Source organism: Myiozetetes cayanensis, unplaced genomic scaffold (assembly GCF_022539395.1).
Source record: "Myiozetetes cayanensis isolate MyiCay16 unplaced genomic scaffold, myiCay2020 scf1, whole genome shotgun sequence".
NCBI classification, from domain to species: domain Eukaryota; kingdom Metazoa; phylum Chordata; class Aves; order Passeriformes; family Tyrannidae; genus Myiozetetes; species Myiozetetes cayanensis.
The window spans coordinates 32,345,844-32,363,923 of NW_026086604.1; the positions used below are offsets into that span (position 1 = coordinate 32,345,844).

General features: G+C 37.4%; 1 protein-coding gene across 3 annotated transcripts in view; it reads right to left on the bottom strand.

The window, feature by feature from the left end:
* SULF1 (sulfatase 1) overlaps positions 1 to 18,080 on the bottom strand; it is a 118,241-nt gene that overhangs the window by 92,716 nt on the left and 7,445 nt on the right. For all 3 annotated transcript variants that reach the window (XM_050318917.1, XM_050318892.1, XM_050318898.1), the window contains exons 3-4: positions 5,841 to 5,909; positions 3,558 to 3,655 (exon numbers count right to left, since the gene is read on the bottom strand). The gene's annotated coding sequence lies outside the window, so the exon portion shown is untranslated. The remainder of the gene's footprint in view (positions 1 to 3,557; positions 3,656 to 5,840; positions 5,910 to 18,080) is intronic.

The following is an 18,080-nucleotide window of genomic DNA, read 5'->3' on the forward strand; positions in this document are numbered from 1 at the left end:
CCTCATTAAGACATGCGGTGCAGAGAAACACGCCAGCAAGAAAACCAATGAAGCAACATAATCAGCAGCTGAGAACCCTTTCCCACTAAGTAGCAGGAGGAAACGAGGGAGAAAAACCTCATCCTTTCTCTTTGGAGCTCTACTGGTGTGAACTAATTTAATAGGGATGAGCAGCCACAAAGGCAAACAAGTTAAGTGACGTGGTAGGTTACAGATACACTAAAAGCAAATCCCAGAATCTTCGTTTTCACAGCTTGTAAAGGGAAAACTCACAAGATCACAAACTTTCTACTATATTGACAGTCTGTAAAAAAACCTCACTCTAGATCTTAATCAACAGTCTATATAGAGAAACAGAAAGGGTTTATGTGTGAGATGTGATGGAAAAGAAAACCAAATGGAAAGAGCACTTGTTTACCAGGTAAGATCAGAAATGTGATGTGGGCAAAAAAGTCGCAAAATAGAGAGGAAACGAAGGGGCAAAGTTGTGTCTTCTTGGAATGTCTGATTTTATCAGCTATAACTATTACAGTCAAAATTTGCTTACTCTAATGCTTTTAGGTGGAATCTCCCTTATCTTTCAGCTAATAATCCCCTTCTACGTAATCCTCTTTTCCAAACTGAGAAATTTGACAACATGAGAGGAAAAGAAGTTGAGAATGAATCAATTTGTTTGCAAAAGTGGGATATACTAGTGCAAACTAAAGTCACTGATGGCAGAGATCACTTGGGAGGGACACAGAAGCAAAGAACTTCTTAGCATGCTTGTTAGCAGGTAATCTTTCTGTGGGTTCGTGTCTGAACGTGTATGTACATGCAACATACAGCTGTACTTCTGTATCAGAGGATTTTCCTAAGGGACTTCCCTATTTTTGGTAGGTATTTCCTTGTGACCTTATAGCAGGAGACGAAGAAAAAACCCTCTAGATAAGGAGATGAAGATGCTTGACAAGATCCTGGATGCAGATTCAACACAACTTGGCTGCATCCCATGTAGACAACTAATAACAGTAAAACATCACAGCACAGAAAGAGAAACCCTACAAAAAGACTGTAGTTTTGCTGTACACCTTCTAGCAGGACGTTCCGTAATATCTTTGCTGATAGGCAAGTGACTGTGCCCTCAGTGTGCATAAACTAAAATGAAGGGTGATGCAGTGAACTGCAAGAAAATGTTACAAGTTCTGTGTCTCTGTTCCTAAGTTTCCCAACCTCTCCCAACCTGCTGGGATTTTTGAAAATTATTCTTTGAGACCCATCTTACCATACACCCAGATTTTTGCTTGGAGATAGGTATCACTGATCACTCCAGTACTCTTGACCTCATGCGGACTCACTCTTTTAAGTCCTGTAACATGCAAGCCTCTGCAGTTCTTGTTTCTAGATCATGCTCATTTCAGATGACCTAAAATGGGTTTTTCAAGCTCTTATAATTCCCCAAAATAAACTGGGAACCATATATATCTATTTGGAACTGGGACTGGGATATGTGTGTGTGCAGTAATGAGACTACATTTCTAAAAAATCTAACCCCAAGGGTTAAGTTGTATTCAACTTAATTAACTGAAGTTGGCTCTTGGAATGTCAGCGGATAATGTGCCAGGAAAGTCTTTGCACTGAGTGTGTCATTAATAGATTATATACATAAAAGACATGATTTTTAAGCTTCAGGTCAAAAAGCCACCTTTTCATTTTTCTTGGAACTTTTCAACTATTTTATCCATGGTGCAAGTGATAACACTTTATTTCATAATAAATATCCTGAAAGAATTCCTAATACTGACAAATATGAATTACATTTATGCATTCTTCACAGTTATAGGTTCATTGTATGAGACACTATGACCCAAAATCTGTCGAGAAAAAGTATGTTTATAAACTATTCTTGCAAAATCTCTCTAGAACAGCAGATGAGGTAGTCAATAAAGAGTGAAACATTGAGTTTCAGGTTAGATAAAGAATGTCCAAGCTTTAAAAAGAAACAAAAATTAATCTTTGGATCTGCAAAAATTACTTGGAAATCTTCCAATATAACATCCTTCATAAGATTATTTGTGTTTCCTGCCTTGGGTAGACCGGGAACATGGCTGAAATGGTCACTTGTAATTTCACTGAGTAGAACCGGAAGGTATGGCAAATAATAATCCAATGCATTCTCTTCATCGAAAGTAAGATCACTCATTGAAATGATACTATTTCATAACTTCTGCTTCTGTGGAAATCTAAGGCATGTATTTTCTTGCCCCTAGTCTAGTTAACCTCTTTAAGAGAAACCTAGGAAAAATACAGATAAGCCTACTAAAAATTTAGATGAAATTGGGAGAGAACATTAAGATATAAATGAAATTATTAACCAGATCATTGGTATAGATGGTATAGGACAGCCTGGATATCCTGATATGCTGTATGCAAGAAAATAATACATGCTTTATATATGGGACCAACATACTGCCACACATCTGGAGGGAAAATGAAGCAGTTTGAATAATCTCACATTAATTCCAATCATTATGAAACATTATCTAAAGATCTGGAAACTTAAATATTCTGTAATTAAAATAAACTATGAGCTAACATGTCAAAGAGTAAGTGGTTCCAACAAAAGTCCATACAAAAACTTGCACATGAAATAAACTTGATGTATACCAGCTGTCTTTCACTGCTACTAATATCCTAATTTTAAACCCAAATTTACCTCTGCCACACATATACCTGCTACTAAATCACATGTATTTGCAAATTGTTTAACCAGAAATACTTTATGTAAATGAGGTGACAGAAAATAATACAGTTAAGGGAAAAAATGAATCTCAGAGCATTTCAAACTTCCTGCTCTGTGTTCTGTCATGTGGCTTCATATTTTTATTTGTTAAGCTGAGACGTATGATTTGATACTCAGTCTAGTGCCATAATTCCCACATCACGAGGTCACCACACAACTTGCTATGACCTCCTAATTCCACCTAGAAGTCAGCCAGACCTTGAAAGCACGTAACTACTGCATATATTTTGGAATTGCTTTGGCAGAGTCCAACACGACAGCTTGCATAATGCTCTCTCTTTACCATGACCAGCTGCATACAGTGAGGTTAGGTTCACGTTTTCATAATCATCATGTTCACATAAACAAGGGAAAATTCCAAACCATTACTTTTCACTTAATGTATATCTTTCCCTGCAGGAAAAGTGCACTTTTATCTTGACATAACTGAAGTCTATAAAATATTCCTTTTCGTAAACTCACGAAAGGCATACATTTTGTTCGCAGGATATTATTCAATAACCACAAAACATACCATTCCTGGATGTCCTAAAAAATAGAAAGTTAATAGTAGCAAACTTCAGATTGAAAAGCTATCTGTGTAATCATTTACTGGCTTACTAAAATGTTAAGGGTCCTTGAGTTAGTCTTGAGCCTTTAAAGTTTGGCAGGATAGAACCTCCAGAAGATTTACTACAGCTTAATTATTGACCTGACATAAGACTTAGGCTATGTAGCACATGCTGATGGCTTCTTTGGTTTAATTAATTACTGAATAAGCATTATATTTTTGTACCTTTGATGATTTCCTGAAATTAATGTGCCTTGGTTAATTTTCATAGCATTGGGTAGAAGTCTGTATGTCTTGCTCAGCAAATTTATTACAGGCAAATCCTGCAAAAAGGGGAAAACACATTAATATTTAAAACTGCTAGGAATCACACTTTTACAAGTTCTGTTCATACTGAATTTAGAATTTGTTTGCAAAACTAAACTAAATAAAATAAATTCCTGTTTACTTTGCTGAATCACTCTCCAGAACCAAGTTTATCCATGTATAATTACCTTGCTTACAAGTTAGCAAACTACCATAGTTAAAAGAATCGAAACTTTACAGAGCATAATTTTTAAAGATCCTGACTTCCTTGTGTTTTGTTCATTATTAAAGTAGCTATAAGTGTGTGCCTGTTTTTTCAAAGCCTTAGTACAGCTAAGATAACTTATGGCAGATCTTTTCCTACATGAGAAAAAAATAAAAATGCAATTTCTGCCATTGTAATAAAACTGTACAGAAAGGATAAGCTATATTTTATTTAACTATCAAAATCAAATGCAAGTGCTTTCCTTTTGCATTCCCTGTGGGGAAACTCTATCAAATTTAACAGCACTGTAGATCTTCAAGTTCAGTATAGTCCTACTGTTTGACTAACAAAACATTTACATCTCCAGCCCCAGATTCTAATGGACAGTTCAAATATCTAGATGTCTGTTATTAAGTTTTATAACTTGTTGAGACATTTTCCAAGAATATTTGTAATATCTGAATAGAAATTTGGAGATACTTGCCTTGGCTTTCATAATTGTTCATTCATTTATTTGCTCTTTACTAAAATGAGGTAATATTGAAATCATATATAAATTAACAAAACTATTCCATTTTATCTTTAGGTAACTAAAAGGTAGCTGTCAGTATCTACTATATTAATCTAAATTCCTCAGTCATCTCCTACCTTTCATAAGAACCGATTGGTTCGGGTCTACTTTCTCCTCTTCTGGCCTGAGTAACTATTAAGATTCCAGATCTCATAGGTGACTCTAGTCAGGAGAAAGTTTCACTGATAGAAAAAGGAGCTTTGCTTCATTTATTTTGATGAACCCAGGCAATATTTTGTTGACACGAGCTATAGTTTCAGCCTCGACGACTCACAATCTTCTGACAGAAGAGACACCACCTTCCTCCACTGTCCTTACAGAGAGTGTCTCCAGCATGTGCCTGCACACACTCCTGGGGCTGAGGAGAGCCAGAAGAAAGAACTAATCTTTCCAAGTACTAATCGTGCCAGCCAAAACCATAACAGCAAACCAGCAAGCAAGATTAGTTTTCAGATGGGTCAGTTCTATCACATGGCTCCCTGTGCTGTCACACCACTTTCAGTGCCATCACCAGAAACGAGATGAACCAGGGGCCACCGCCCCAGCAGTCAGCACATACAACATGATGCCCTTGTCTGGAACATGGAGGCACTAAAAGCACTGGACAGTGGGACAGTGTTCTCCTGCCTAAGCCAGCTTGTCAGCAAAAGGGCTTCTCTCTAGTCTCCTCTGTTGTGAAGTCTGCTCATCTGTCAGTCTGTCTGCTCCCCTTCTTCAGGATCTCTCTCCATCTGGTGCACCACCCTTCTGGAAAGGTGCAGCCAGACCTTGGCTGCCTAATGCTTGCACACTCCTGAACAGCTCTGAGGCCTGGCTTTGGTTTTGGAACAATCATGCTTTACTGTTTCTTACAGCTGTTTGTAAGGGCAGTGGCAGGGAAGTCTCTCTCTTTTGAGGCTAATGAGTGCAGTTAGATTCTTCATCTGAGAACTTCTAAAAAGGTCAAACCCAACCTTATTAGGAAAACTCTGGTGATTTGCACAGACACCAGCAATGGGAACAATGAACACATATAGGGAGCATTATTTCATTCACAGCTGGGTACCTGGGAAAAACAAAAACAAAAACCCAGGAAAAACTGGGGTATTTATAGCTTCCTCCCTTCAACAAACCCAAACTGGAGATAGTATAAATCAAGGAACCTGAAATACATACAACCCCAACATGCTGCTACAAAGTGAAACGTAACCTTTTCTTCTCTAATGCAGAACAGGTTAATACAGTGGCATAAACAGTGGACTCATTGTCTCAGTTAATGGAAAGGGTTGTGAATTTTAAATCATCACATTTTAGGCAGCCAAGACTGTGAAGGTCTGAATAAGTTTAAATCAAAAGCTGCCAGCATTTGGGATCTTAAAAAATTACCTCATTGTTATTATTATGCAATAAATAAGTACTTGCAGTATTATGGTTCTCTAAATCTTACCTTTTTCTTATTCAAGAAAGAAATATTATCATTATTTTTCCACTCTTCCTCAGTTCAGTCTCTTTTCTTCTGTAATAAATAAACAAATAGAAAATTATAACAATTTCTAAGCAATAAATTTAATGATATTTTGAAGAAAAAACCCCAAACAAATCACTTTATCTATACATTATTTCTAGGAACAAATCCCAGCACAAAAAGTAAAACATTGCATAGAGGAATGGTTTTTTGAGCTATTCCATAAGCCTCACTGGGACTATTGCCTCAAGTTTCAGCAGGGAATGGTTACAGCAAAGTACATTAGTACTGCAATTTTCTCCATTTATCAACAATTCTCTTTCCTACTTAGTATTTTCTTGAGAAGGTTATACTGATAGTATACAGTATCTACAGAGGGCAGTAGCCATCTAAAGCTGCTTCTTCAGGTGCAAAGCAGAAATTCAGGATGACTTATTTAGATTCCAACCAGTAAGTTCATTTAAGCCTGCTTCCTAATAAATCAAAATACAAACAAGTTTTCAAGTTGGTAGTGGCTGTGAAAAACAACAGGTCTTCTATGATTTCCCCATGAAAATTTAGGCTCACTCTTAATAGTAAAAAACTACATAGGTATGAAATAATTGGAGAAGTAAAATTTAATATTATTATTGTATTACCTAATGTGTGGTTTTGACTCTCTTTATTTGAAAGGTTATCTCTCTAGCTTTTAATAATGTGGTTTTTTGTTGATTGGTTTCCAATTATTTTTTATCAGGGCAGTAATAGCTAGCATAATCAGACTGAAGGGTTTCTTTGACATTGTCACTAGCTACTACTGAATTTTTCTGATCACCAGTAATGTCATATAAAGTTGTGGGCAACTAGTGGTGACTTGTCTTTCTCTCTGGATACCCTCAGCACTCTTGGGCATGTATATTGCCCAGGCCAAGGGGTTAGGAATTGAATAAAAGCACTCTCATAGTTGATCACCCTCAACATAACTTATCTGTCCCAGTGGCCACATAAGCTCTCCTTTGACCACATCATAGGAGCCAGCAATGCTCTGCTGACCTTCTGAGTGCAATAACTCTTGGGTGACCAGCACCAGGGATGGGTGAGTGCACCAAGCCCCTTCCCACAGGAGCTGGTTGAATGAACAGTACTGTTCGAACAATTTTTTTCCCACAGCAAAATCTGTGATATAATGAAAGGCCAAGAAGTCATAACTGACATGTTTTTTCCAATTAGCCTATTAGCCAGACCAAGTCTCAAGCACGTGATGTAATGAAAGATTAGCCGTCAGCCACAGTACAAGAGAATGTGAAGGAAGGATAGGTATGCAAACACCATGAGATGATTAACCATACTATTTCCTCAGTTTTGAAACATAAATGAAGTCTTACTCTGCTTTATTACAGTTCCTTGTTGTAGTTACGTGTAGTGTCATGGGGGTAGGCTGTGATGCACAAGGCCAGATTTTTAGCTTCAGTTATGTGAGTGCAAATCCCACTGAAGGGGTGACTGCATACAAGTACCAAAGGATGAACTGAATTGCTATTAAAAGGAGTATTTTTTCCCCATTATTATTGTTGTTATGGGAAACAATTTGGGCAAAGAACTTTTGGAAGGAAAGGGTTTTCTAATGGCCAAGTAATAGCAAAGAAAACAAAGAAAACAAATTATCAAGCTGAAACCGAGCTAATAAAGAAAACAATGGTTAGAACAGCAAATTAAACAGAGGGAAGATGCTTAAAATACATTCCTCACATCATTCCTGCTCACAGTCAGCAAGCTGACTGCATATGGATGACAAAAGCTCTTTTTTTCTTCACTTTAAAAAATATATCTCCCTCTTTCACTGAAAGAAATACATGACTTTTTTAGTTTTCTTTCTTGCTCTCTACTGCACTGAAGATGTCAATTCCAAGTACATGTGATAAGACAAAATCAAGAATCACCTAATCACACTGGTTGGAGTGAAACATTGACTGTAGGAATCTCCTTATCTACACACAAAAAAGAGTAAGAATATCAGGTGATGAAGCAGAGTGACGATGAAATAAGCCCTTGAATGATATACAGAAGAATGAGTCCAACAGCACTGGAATCAACAGGAGTCTTTCCATTTACCTTAGTAGGCATTGAACAAGTCCATACAAAGCAGAAATATACACATGGAGATGGTAGCTACCATTGTCAAAGTTTCCAGATCCCTGTTTTCCACATTCATGAGAATACAGAAATTTAATACTTTCCAGTAGGTGCACAAAAGAGTTCATTATGACTTAACTTTAGAGAGGATGTTATGCCATAATTTTATTCTATGGAAAAAAGGACCTGTTCCTTTCTTTAAATGCTGCCGTGTTTAAACATATTTCAGGAGAATTTTAATTTTTCTTCTTTCATTTAATTTCTTCAGGTTTCTGTACACCATTTACTACCAAAATTCTGAATGCAGCCTTAGTCAGGAACTTTGTCACAACACATTTCCAATCTGTGGTACAGACAGAGACTTAACAGCATTCCAGGATGAGAAAGGCTTATAGCATGCTGTAATGAAAGATCAGTATTTATTGTTTCTGCCTTTGAACAGCTGGAGTTTAAATACTGCTGGATGGCATATTGTTTGGGAATTCGAGGTAGTGCAGGTGTATGTGTGACACTGAGAGAAATCTTCTCTGTATAACACAGATAACCAATAGGAGAGTTTACTATGTGCAGGACTTTTTCCATACTTGGGGTATCTTGGTGAAAAAAGCCTTCCAAATCATTCCAGAAGTGGTAATACATGGCTGTTACCATCTCCTGGGGCTGCAGTGATATTATTTCACAAAAAAAACACTGTCACAAAGCTTCCAAAGGAAGACCTGAGGGTTTTATGTGTGATTCACTTCATCTCAGACAGGTCTAAATTTATATACTCAGTTTCATGACAGAAGGGAGTTCTTTCAGAAAACAGGAAAATGCTAGACCCACATTTTTCTACAGGCTCTGCCAGAGACATGTTCATTACTTCCTCAGACCAGTGATGTATAAAGACTGTCCTTAAGCACCAGCTTCCAATTTCACTCAGAAACAACTTTATTCCAGTGGAGAACTCAGTGATTTCTGTGTGCATAAAGTGCTTTTGCATTTCCAGGGTTTAAATATTATGTACACAAGTTAGAAAACAGAATGACCCAGAAAACATTTCGGTGGCTGACTTCACAGGTTCTAATAAATGGACAGGAGAATCCAATTCTAGTTATCCAATACTTTTTTTTGCTGGACCATCTATAAGAATGATTGCAGAGCAGTCTGAGCAACTACAATTTATTCAGGTATTCAACTCTCCTCTGGCTTCATCTTTCTCACTGCCTTCAGTAGGCACTGTAAAAAGTATTTCTGGATAAGGACAGATCCTAGTATTTCTCAGAACTGGAGCTTCATTACTGACACACAGGGGACCTCCAGCATACACAGAGCTCTCCCACTGCCCAGTACTGCAGTGATGATGCCATAATAGATTCAGAAGACAGAGCAGTAAAAAGGCACCAAATGCCAGCAATTTATGAACCTTATGGACTGCACCACTCTACTAACTTAATTTTTCATCATGATTTTGGTGGATATTACTACAAATTACTGTAGTAGTTGATTGTTCATTTGGAAAAATGTGTTAGCCTGACACAAGAATCTATTTTGCTACATTATGAAAAAACACTGACTAGAAGATTAAAGTCTGCTTCCCAGTGCTTAGCTAGCTAGCTGGTGCCAAAACTAGACACAGTTCTTAACTTCAAAAGAACAAAGGACAAATTCTGCTTACTAACATAAACATAGAAAACAGAAGTAAAAATTCGAACGTTAAGAGAATTGAAGTAAAAATACCATAAACCCAACATAGTAAGGAATAGGAATACATTAAGTAGTCTAAAATAACAGAAAATATTCCATTCAGCTCTAATATAGCAAGCCACTTTACATATAACTTGCAATTTTTTCTAATTTGGTTTAATCAGAAGGCTTATGGCGTTTGTAGATGAGGGAACTGACATCATCTACCTGGATTTGTGCAAAGCATTTGACAATGTCTCGCACAACATCCTTGCCTCTAAACTTGAGACACACGGACTTGATTGATGGACAACTTGCTGGATAAGTAATTGGCTGGATGGTTACACTCAAAAGGTTGGGATCAACAGTTCTATGTCCACATGGAGAGCAAAGTGGTGTTTCTCGGGGGTCGATATTGGACCAGCACATTTAACGTCTTTGTTGGTGACATGGACAGTGGGATCAAGTGCACCCTCACCAAGTCACATCTAAAAATGTCCTGCTCCACCTCCCTCTTCATATATTTTGTGTGCTTTCTTAGTTGATAAAATATCAGCATCTTCCTGTGCCTTACTGGTCTGGTAGATTTTTCAGCAGCCAAATACAGCCTTTTGTTTAGCAAGAAACACAAACTACTGACAAGGTTGTTTCAGACAGAAAAATAACTCGGGATTTAATAAAGCAGACTTTTCCTATACTTCAGCACTTGAAATAACAAAGTCAATGTGACTTGAAACCTGACCACTCCTTATCACCCTCTGAACACAAAGAACAAGGTCACTACAATCAATGAGTCAAAGCAAAATGGCCTTAATTTAAATATTTAAGGTACAATTTAGGAAAGTGAAACATGAAGGTAAGGAAGGAGGCAAGGAAGCCTACTTGCTGGAAATTTGCCTCTCTGATTTGGAGAAAGCACAAGTTCACCAGAAAAAGATAGAAAGAAAAACAATTATAAGTCATATATCTTTTGTGTTAGTTAATGTCCAAGCCTTTGAAAATTGTTATTAGCTTTTTTTTTTTTTTTAAGAAATGTGGAACCATTCCACAGATACAACTGAGCTCTGCCTTCTGTTAAGGGTTGCAGCACCATTGAAGTTTGAAATAATTTAAGCAGTTGTGCTGTGCTTTCAATTCCCCCTACCTTCTTTTCTTTCTTTCATTGGATTGAAATGTGACCAAATAGCAGCATGACTGTGAATGGAAAAGATAATTCTCACACGACATTCTTCTCAGTGCTCTGGGGAAAACACACACATTCAAACACATTTGTTCACATCTGATTCAAGATGTGAAAAAAAAAAAAAGGCAAATCTATGAGGGTTTTTTCTGAAATTTGAAACAGATTTCTAAACTCTCCTGTGATTTGTTTTGTTTAGACTAATTAGGAGTTCTGCTTTATGTTGCCACAACAGACACTAAACATTTGCAATATATTTACTGAGGTTTAAGGAATTATGGGATTAATTTGTATCTATTACACCATTATCCTTAAGCAAAACTGTTTTAGCAATCCATGTGAATATATTTTTATAAGTCAAAGAGGTGACTTATCAGTCTAACCATACATTTTGCATTCTCAGAACATTGCCTAATACAGATCACTAGGAAATTTTGTTTCTCAGGAAAAACATCCTCTTTTGTTGAAATCTTATATTGCTGCATTGGCAGAGCTGAACTAAAAATGGATGCTGAACTAAAAATTGGCTGGAAGCTATAGTTTGCAGTACTTCTCTCATATTAGTGTAATTTGTATATTTTGTTGCTCTTATAATGAACTTAAAAATGGAAAATTCCTGAATTTAAATATTTCCAAAAGAATGAAAGGTACACTAAATATTCTTATGCTAGGGACACAGGTAGTAAGGATACAGATACGTCTGTTGTTGTGCCTTCCCTCACCACAAACACAGAGAGAAAAAACATTCACTTCCCTTATTAAAACATGATGGTGGAACTAGTTATTACTAGGACCATTTTCTTCCATGTCCTACTCACAAAATCTAAATTAGATTAGATTCAGGCTTCAGCAACATTAAGTCTCTTCTTCCAAGGAGGAGGCTTTTTTAACATCTACTTATCTTCTGAATTTCTCCAGCAATATGAAGAAGAGAGTAGAACTGTGAAAGCTCTTAGCTCTAAAAGCTATTTTTGATCTTAAAAATAAAACTTAAAAGCTTTAAAAAGCTTTTAAAAAGCTTTTAAAGCTAAAGTCTTCTTTCTTTCATTCGTCTTTTTTATTGTACATTGCTAACTTTTCCTGAAGTTTAAAGCCAGAAAATTGGTATTAGCATTCTTCCCTTAATATCATGATATAAAGGATAGCACAGTATCAATTCACCAGTAAAACTCAAGGCCGTGATGTATGATTTTGAAAATGCATACACTATTATATTAATAAATAAGTTCTTCCAGCTCTTCCATTTTATATATCCTTATCTCTGGACAAGGTTATCTGTCCTGATGGGAGAGCTCATCAGTGTTTCTTGTTCATAGCTTGGCATATAAACTACCATTTAAAAATGACTATTTCAATGTACATCAAGACACAGAGTATCTGAGGAGATGCCATGGAGCACATCCATCTTTATTTGCAACGGGACCTCTAATTTCCAGGAGATTAATAGAGCAACAGCTGGGAGGACTGATTCTGAAATCTTCCTGAGGTGCCAGCAATCATGGATCAGTGCAGAATAAAGATCTGTTTTGAGGCTCCAAGCTGCAAGGGAGGAGTCTAAGACTGTATTTCAGACCCATTGTCTTGCTAAGCAAAGAGTAGACCTAACTAGCCAGTGAGAAGGAAACCTTTGCCTTGGCAAAGGTGTGTCTAAATTATCCTGCTCAGGAATTGACAACTCATTCTCTTCAGGAGGTTATAGGAAATTGTCAATCACTGGATAGTCAAAGCTCTTGTGGTGGAAAGAGCACTGCTAAAGAAATTAGAAACATCTTCCAAATGAGAGTAGTCACACGTCTCTTCAATAGGAGTACCTTTATCACACAGCTGCAAAGCTGGTGTGGGTCCAATGTGGGTCACATTTATTCGAGGAATGCTGAGCCAGCTTCAATGCATCTGTACAAAAAGGTTTGCACTGATTTAAAAAGTCAATAAATGACACTGTAGACAAGCTGTGAGTTTCAGAGCGATATATAGATTTGTGGGGAAGACTGCTACCACTTATTGGTTATCTGTGACAAGTTACAAGATGATGAATAGTGAAGGGCAGATAAAAGCTGTATCAGATAATCCTTGCTAGCTACTCAATTCAGTGAAAAGTTCAAAAATAGCAGGGCAGTAACCAGGTTTTAAGCAGTAAGTGTTACTGAAGTTTAGGTTATTTTGAGTCTTTTCAATGCTAAACCTTACAAACAAATACCAGAAAGAAGTATTCCCCTTTACTGCAACCCTATGAAAAAACACATGGAAGTTTCTTTCCCTTAATTTCCTCATTCTGTGAAACTGACAAAGACAGCTCAGATGTACACTGAGCTTAAGGAAACACATATTCCACTCTAAATATTCAAGAGTTGGATGAATGGTGCAGATGGTCACATCAGTTTCATAATGGACAAGTCAACAGTTGATCTTCTCTCACACAACCGACAACCTTCTTAATAAAAAAGTTTCAGATAATTTGCCTCAAAATTATGACAGGAGAAACTGAAATGAGGTTTCCTAGAATACTACCAGATGTTAGTAGAAATGATGTGTTCCTAATTAAATGACTGGCATTGAATGAATTGAATGTTCGATGCTATTCACAGAGCAGTTAAGCTCATACAGCAGGAAGCTTCTTAAGAGGGCACACATGAGCAAACTCAGGTAGAAATCAGAAGGCTAAAACTACCCAAAATATTCTCTAAACTAGGGTGGCTTTGGACTTTGTATGTTTTAAGTTCATAAATTTCAGCTTTGTTGGTTAACTCTTTATCTGGCAACAAACAGAATTTTAAAATAACTTCATAAGGACAATACATGCATCAATAGGATATGCGTGTTGGACTAAAATTAGGTTGTTATAATTATCAGTTGTGAAGTTACAGAGACATATAAAACCATCACTACTGAGAATCAACAATTTATGGGAAGAACTTCAAGTAAAATGAGGATGCCAAAAGGCAACCTTGCTAAAGGATGCTAAAGAACAGCAAGGTTCTCAGAGGAAATAGTATCACTAATATCACTGACAATAAGGGCTCCAGACTGCTGGGTGCAGTTGTTTGAAATTCATCTATTTCAGGACTCACAAAGTTTATTTAAAGTCCTCTCAAACGTCTGTAAAACACAATAAAAATCTGTAACTAAAGCCTAAACTTAAAAATAAAAAATGTTGCATGGCTTTAGCTTATAAGTTTTAAATTGTATCTTCAACACCATTAAGTTGGACTGCACAGCAAATCACCGAATTTCAAAGACACTGTTTGAAGGAGATCTTCTTAAGGATTTCCAATGTGACAGAGCTGGCCAAAAAGAGGAAGAGAACCATCACATGAAAATGTATTTTGGAGAAATATCTGCAGCTCCCTGTGACTGGAAGAGCTATTTAAAGGTGAGTTAAGAACAACTGCATACACCATGAGCAAACTACAAGCTGGAATGGGGTATTAAGACACTGAGAACTCAGGATGAAAAATCAAAAAGAAAATTTAATTTAAAGTAAAATAATGAAAACAACAACTTGAGGGCAAGTGTTTTAAACAAGATAAGCAGCTGTCATTAAGTTTGAGAATGGCACATCAAATCAGAGGTAGCAGTGGATCTCCTCAAGATGAAACTGCTTAGGCAGAAGGACCTAGATGGGCTGGAGCAATGGGCCATAAGGAATCTAATGGAATTCAGCAAAAACAGATGCTAAGTCCCTTCACTCAGAGCTCATTAGATGGCACCTACAGTACTGTGCTCAATTTTGGGGCCTGCAGTATAAAGCCAGCAATGGTAAAAGATTAGGTTCACATCCTTCTAGCCTTCATTAAAACTATTCCACATCACTCCACACTTTCATTTAAAGCAGTTTCCTGACAGCATTGAACACAAGATCTTAAAACATCTTTTTATTGAAAGATAAAAGTGTAAATGGAAAACAGTTTGCGTACTGTATACAAAATGGGGGAAAATATGAAGGACACATAAGAAACAGCAAAAGAGAAATAAAAGCTTTAGTCTTTGCAGCCTATATAATTGGTGGTGCACAAGATAATGATCCAACCAGTGTACTTCCATGTGCATGTACTCTAAGTTGAACTGTTCTCAGGGAGTATGAGGCTTTACCAAAGTGGAAAATTTTTGTTTTATATGAGGCTTCTAAGGAAGAAAGAATTTTCCTCCGGCACTACAAAAAAAGTAAGATGGAGATTAACATCTACAGGTATATAATTTCCAAATGACTTAGATTAGCTCTGCTTTGACACTATGACCTCCTCATGTCCTTTACAGCAACTATAGTTATTGGATAATAGAATATAGTACATGGTAAATGCCCTAGAAATGTTTGAAGGTGCAACACCACACTCAGGATTTCTCCTGGAAGAACAGATAAATAGACCTTTCAGCAAATTGATATGTGAATGGATCAACAGATGTGAGCAACAAGCACACTGAAATGCCACTGAGAGAGAAAAATAATGTAGTTTCTTTCCATGCTCAGCTCACCAAATCTGGTCTCTGTCAGCCATGAACCAGACTCCTACTCTGCCTATTTTAGGAGTTGCCTAGTCTCTCAGACTCATTCGTGACGCTTCTCCCTATAGTGTCAGCGAGGCACTTTCTTGCGCACCTCAATTTTCATCCTTCATTGTTCAGTAACATTGTTTCTATTAAGTATATATGTTTGTGACTCAAGGCAAAAAGCTTCTAAGCTTCTTCAATGAGCTCTTCAACAAGAGCTTTGAAGATAAGGACTGAGACATGGGCTCCTCATTTCATACCAGATGTGACTCAGCAAGGTGTCTGGAAGAGAGGCGTGAGACATTCTTGGAGACCTGCTCTGCCCTCCCTCTGTTAGGCTCTCATCCAAACTTTTTTTAGAGATGAGCTGTTTGACAGTAAAGTATGACTTCAAAAACACCCAGACTCATAAATATATGCATTACTGAGATCAATCCTGAACTGAAAAGCCCAGTATATTCTTCTACTGTAGGTGGGGAAATGGAGCAGTTCTGGCAGCCACTGGTGGTTGGAGGCTAAAATAAACCCAGCAAATAGTTCAAATAGCTACCAGATTTAATACATGGGTGTTCCCCTGTCATGGTAGCATTAGTGCCACAGTTCAGGGCTGTGCTACTGTGGCAAATGCAGAATGGCTGAATTACTGTTGCTCATTATCTAAACTGTGTCTGACTGAAGGGCAAATATTCTCGTGGCAAATTAAAATTTGCTCTGCACTGGATGTTGCCCTGGAGCTCTTGAGGTGTGTGCATGCATTCCATGAGTAACCTCCAGCAGAGTAGCCAAGCAGACAGGTCACAGCAGTAGTGTCACTCTCCAAAGTCAAGCTGCTGATGCCCATACTGATGACCTCATTAAACTGTACGCTGTATGTAGAAAACAGCTTTACTCAAAGCAACTTTGAACCAGCACCCAAAAGCAGTGTGATAGGTATACGAGTATGACTGCAGAACTCACTTAGCACAAGGATATGTCCAAGTTCCTAAGCACATGATTCTCTCCAATAACCCCGTGGGTTTCCTAACAAAGACCAAGGATTCTTACGGAGCACACAAAAGGAGGAATGCACGATGTCCACATGATATTCTCACACTACAAATGCTGTACAGCTGCCAGAAGGAGCAGTGAATTCTCCAGGTTTACATACAGGGTAGACAGGGTTCCTCAAAATGGACAATATCAAGATATAACTGCACAGTGTCCCTTGTCCAAGACAGCATAGACACAGGTTCTGGTTAGCCACGCCCTACTTTTACCTGGCTTTTGCAGACCATGCTGGCAACTACTGTCCAGCCTAAAGGATTCAGAGGACTTGGCAGACATGCTCTTTATGTTATAGGTGTCCATGGTACCCAAGAACAAAACAAGTAGCTGTAACACAGATCTATTTCTTGAGATATGGTTATATTGCATTCAAACCCTTTGCAAATTCATAAGGTGCAAAACAGGGAAAAATTTGTGGAGAGGAAATGTTTGCAGAATACCTTAGTGAAAGGGAAAACTGGATGTGAGCTGCCTAGGATGGAAAAGATCTTAAAAAATGATGTACTTGTTTCAATATTTCTCTTATAGCTGCACACCTTCCTATGTTGAACTGCTATTTTTTTGAGGAGTCTGGTGATCCTTGACCATGCGTACCTCAAAGACTCTTCATTTTACCCTTCCTCACTTCAGAGGATCTGTGCTTTAGAGGAATCCTCCATACCAAGAAGAAGGAAACCAAAAAACAAACATAGTGTCCTTCTGCACTTCGAACTTGAAGGGCAGAGCAGTAGAGCACAGGAAGCCTTCCTCCATGAGCCTATATACCATGAATGGACTGAAGTTTACGGTGCGATAAGAAATGCCAACCCTCTACCAATACAGAGATAAAAGAAACTACTGGAATACCTGACAGATAAACTTGTGTTAATTTCAGAATATTTTTATGGGTCTAACTATGATAATGGTCTCCCTAAATCCTACCACCTCCTAGGGGCCAATCAGATAGTGTTATAGTTTCAGTTCATAAATTGGCTATAGTTGTAAAACAGGTAACAACATGGTAAATTCACATGTGCTTTACTAAGGACACATTCAGCAATTCAGGTATTATAGCTAAAATAAAATATTGGGGAATGACACCAAGGGAAACTTTGCTAAAAGTTGTTACAAAGGTTGGTTTAATGTATACTTTTTTATTGTCACGAAGTTACCAAACCCCAAATATTGTTCTAAAATCTATTACTGTTAGCATTTTTGAAGTCCTTGGAAAAAAGTGATAGTTAAAAGGTATCCCTGCTGATTATTTGCAGGATGTTCAGTTTATTATTGCTTTGCTGTTCTCTAATTTGTGACTGGCATGCCCTTAGGTAGCCAAGTCAATGGGAGCTAATGCTCAAAAGATTTAGTATGGGTAAATTCAGAAACATGGGTCCTGAATATTTTATATTTCTGTCTTTCTTCCATTCTTTGTCCAACACTGTATTACTCTAAGATCATCCATTATTCCTCACTGCATCTTTACTGCTTGCAGGCACTAACATCTCTGATCCCCTAGGCTTTGTCTGCCTCACAGACCTTTGAGACACTCTTTAAGTAACAACATTGGGTGATTTCTAAAACATTTCCCTGTAAATGATAAATTTACAAAGAAAAGGTTAAGCTGGTGTTTTGGATTTTCTTTGGGTTTTTTGTTTGGTTGGTTTTTTTGTTGTTTTTTGTTTGGTTTTGGGGTTTATTGTTATTACTTGGGGTTTTGTTTTTTTGCTTATTTTGTTTGTTGTTGCTGTTTGTTTTTT